Below are 4,448 nucleotides of genomic sequence, written 5' to 3' on the forward strand. Positions count from 1 at the left end.
CTTAATTCGATTGATTGGATGGGGTAAAATGATGAAGAAAATAAAGTCGGACGAATCCATCAAATTATTATGTTATTATGTCCTCATAGTAAAGTTAAATATCTCATCTCAGTCCGATTCTGCCATTTCTTTCTTACCCATGGAAGGAAACAGTATTCTTAGAGTCAAAATCTATCTTCATCATTCCCCCCTCCCTCCTTTTTTTTTTGATAAAAAAAAGAATAATAATGACTCATGGAATTAATTATATGTTGATGAATAATAATAATAATAATAATAATATACTTATCAAACTAAAAGAAAATTAGGAACGGTTTGATGATCATCCAATATAAATGTTTGGTGAAGAGCTCGTGTTGGACCGGAGGCGAGAGGAGGAACATTGGGAACCAACAAAGAGCAAGTCAACGAGGGAAGTAAGGTGGATGGGTGTCGAACACAATCATTGATCGCCCACTGGCTCTTCTCGCCTGCACGGCAATACCCTATTATTCGATAATAAATAATTGATGGAAGGGCATTGGAGGATCATTTGACCCCATCAAGAAAAAAAAAAAAGTTAGATGACATGATGATGATATATGATTGTATCATGAGGGTGGCCTCTTGTTTTCTTTTCCACAAACACAGATAAATTTATAAAGCACTAAGTAAACCAGCATTGCTTACCAAAAACATATATATATATATATATATATATATATATATATATATATATATATATATATATATATATATATATAATTTTCATCATTAATTGTTTTAATATCAAATCATATGACGTAGATTGGTGTCCTCGGAGAAAAGTATATTCGAGTATATAATGGTCTTCACCAAGGAAAAAAATCTTCAAATTATAGTTTGATTATTCTATAAACACCATATATATCTAATCATCCATGAGTGTTTTCATATTAGACATAAAGACGATGAAAAATAATAAATTTTTTAAAAATTATATAAGAGGAAATACAAAGAAATTTATGATCAAGTATATAATTTTATTTTTTATCATCGATGATGCCCTCGACACTTTTGGAAAAGAAGAGTCGTGAGGATCAATGATCCCCTCGACACTTTTAAAAAAGGAAAGTATCATTCATATGACTGAGGATCGTCGTGTCACTGTAATACCACATGCACAAATCAATGTGAACGACGAGGGTCAACACCAACAACAACGCGATTCACACGCAATGCTTTCTTTTAGTCTTCGATTTCTACGTCTAATTTAAACATAAATGAGATCGGTTTCAAGTCGACTAGTGTGATGATTGGGAAATAATTAAGAAAGATTCGAGCTCACGTGTTTGATGTGATGGAACCATCATTTCAATCATTTTGGAAATATAATTAAGAAGAGCTTTTTAATTATTTGAATACATATTGATTCTAATAATTGATTGTAGAGTTGATTGCTAATAAAGTTATGATTTGACATGCTTGATGAAATACAATTTTGATAAGGCTACAATGAATTTGATTTATTCAAACGAATCTGATTTATTCAAGCCAATGAATTTAACATCTATCAATTCTGACGATCCATACCAGAGTAAATCGGCTTGCTCCGCTCGATGAAGTAAATCTAAGATACAAAATTGATGATCTCATAATGCTACGATGATTAAGATAATGACATGCGTTAGAAGTTAGATACCTTTTAAATTAAAATTAAAATTTTATAAGATAATTGTGAGACCAACAATACTTTATGGATCTGAGTGTTGACAATTAAGAAACACCATATACAAAAAGTTTGTACTATCGAGATGAGAATGTTGAAATAGATATGTAGAGTTACTAGGAAAGATATGAAAAAAAAAAAAAAACTTCTATACATGAACAACTAGGCATCGCTTCGATAGAAGATAAGATGAGAAAAATCGTTTAAGATACTATAAGCGTGAGCTTAAGAGAACCCCATATACGATAGTTAGAAAACATAAAGTAATTAATGTAATGTAGAGGAAAACCTTAATAGAAACTATAAATAAAAATTTAAGTACTCTAAACTTAATTAAACATATTTACATATCTCAACGATGACAAAAGATCCATGTAGCCAACCCCAAATAGCTGAGACTTCCGATTTTGTTGTTGTTGTAGTCATTATATTGATTTTAAGTAACTATTAAATAATACTTTAAATAGAAGTGCCAACTGATATTACAAAAAGACAAAGATGTATCAAGAAATTATATATCAAAAATGGGATTAGAAGATTCAAGAGGCTTCACCAAATTAGGCAGAAGTTATATAACAGAAAAAAGGAATAGAAAATTCATTAGGCTTCACCAAATCAAACAGATGATTCAACCTAATAATTGGGCATTATCACACAGAAGATATTTTGTAATTTTGTTGCCTTTTGTAACGATCATGCTCATAGTTATGATAACATGTAATTAAGCATTTAAATTTCTAGGTAAACCTTAGATGCCATGAATCACTGTAAACCTAATGGATATAATTCATGATAGAACTTTAAGCACTTGAAAACCTCTCAGATAATTTTGCAGACATTGAGCTTACCTATTACTTTATTGGTATACTAATCAGAAATCTTTTTCATCTAAATCGATCAGATGTTGAGCATCTTCTTCGTTATAGGGTCAGAGAATAGACACAAAAATACAAAATTTGCTAAGAAAGGAAAAAAAGAAAGTTCTCTGGCTGCAATTTATCCTTAACTAATTGTGTGACTCCTAATCTCGTGACGAAAGCTAGATCTCAGCCAAGATCAGGACCAAGACATCATGCTAGGTCTCTTACCCTTAACTAACCATGTGACACCTAATCTGATGATAAAAGCTAGATTTAGATCAAGAGCAACAACAAGATATAATCGCTAGTCACAAGCAAACTTTCGAAGGATGAGATATCAAATATCACATAAAACTTCTCAAAGATCAAATGGGCCTCAGTATTCATATCAAATTGAATATGTTCATGTTCTTATACAAATATGGTGCACATGTATCTCACAGAAAAACCTGATCCAATCACCAAATTGCAAATAAATTGACATAATAGTTAAATTCTGCCCGATCTTTAAATTTGTATACTAATTCAAAAGAAAAAAAGAATAAGGAGAGAGAGAGCCAGTTAAATAATTATAGCAACACAACAGCTTAGTTGAAGATGATTCACAACCCAAAAGCCATAAAAAACATCCTGATCTGAAAAAAAATTCCATACTGGTCATAATAAGCAGGAGCATCACATTAAATAACCATTTAAGCATTCAGGCAGCTCAACCTATGTCCAATTAAATAATGTCCATTCTAGGGGTCATAGGAGTTAGGTTCTGCCATTAGCTTCCCAATATTGGCCTTAATCGGCACCATTTTCGACACCTACAAATCTTCAACTGTGTGTGTTAAGTTGCACCTGACCTGACCACAGGTTGAGCTAATAATCGCATATCATCGTCCAGAGACTGATTTATCCAATGCTAACATCAATCATCATTTGCAATATTAGCATTGCCTAATCATCAAATAGTTATCAATCCTTCCGCCCAAACACAACAGTTCTACCGCCATTGTTGCCGCTGCCCCAAAACAAACCTCTCAGGTTTTTGGACAAGAAAGCAAAGGCGGGACGCCATCTAATGGCATCGATAGTTCGATGACTAGTAACCTATTTGATCCTTGTGCAACCATGAGATCCCCACCAAGATGATGCTACCGACGCTGCATCAAGTTGGTCTCAACTTCCGAAGCATCAAATTGTCGAGTGCAACCTAAATTTATTCTCAGGGCATCCACCCATTTCGTTCCATTAATCCCGAAACCAAAAACTACACCAAAGAAATCGATCGTTAATGAAAGGAAGCCACAAGAAAGGGGTGAAAAGAAATGCTCGGAATACCTAAATCAGATCAGCTACCAAATCAACCAAACAATTCAAGCTATAAACAGTTGAAAGAAGCCAGCAGGGCAATATTCGTCATTGATCACAACAGAGAACCAACCATTCGAACAGGGGATGGAAGGTTGCAAGCATGGGAGGACACGCACACCACCACCCTCCCGTTGCGCGGGCTCTGCCACCACCGCCATAGAGACCGAGGAAATGGTCGCGAGAGTTGGAGCCCCGGATCGCTTCGAGGCGGAACAGGAACCGTCCGCGTGTGCTTGGAAGGCACGGCAGGGTGGTCCTCGGGGCAACACCTAAAACCCATGGCTGGTCCCACTAGCGCACTTGTGGGTCCCACATCCAACAAGGAATGAGAATTTTGGGTAACACATTTCGAGTCCCGAAACATTATCCTCGCAAGTTATGTCCTCATCCTTTTTAATGGAAAATAAATAAAAATAATTTTAAAATGATATGAATTCTAAAGTATATATATATATATATATAATTAAAAAACATAAATATAATTGAATAACTGAACTACATATTAATTATATATTTTTGATTGAGAATACATCGATACA

General features: G+C 34.2%; 1 long non-coding RNA gene across 1 annotated transcript; it reads right to left on the bottom strand.

Moving 5' to 3' along the window:
- Window positions 1-3,470: 3,470 nt before the first annotated feature.
- On the bottom strand, window positions 3,471-4,136 carry LOC135605067 (uncharacterized). Its single transcript, XR_010484294.1, has 2 exons — window positions 3,980-4,136; window positions 3,471-3,805 (listed from the first exon to the last, which is right to left on the bottom strand). It is a non-coding gene; the product is annotated as an uncharacterized LOC135605067 (long non-coding RNA).
- Window positions 4,137-4,448: the final 312 nt, after the last annotated feature.

Source organism: Musa acuminata, chromosome BXJ2-2 (genome assembly GCF_036884655.1).
Source record: "Musa acuminata AAA Group cultivar baxijiao chromosome BXJ2-2, Cavendish_Baxijiao_AAA, whole genome shotgun sequence".
NCBI classification, from domain to species: domain Eukaryota; kingdom Viridiplantae; phylum Streptophyta; class Magnoliopsida; order Zingiberales; family Musaceae; genus Musa; species Musa acuminata.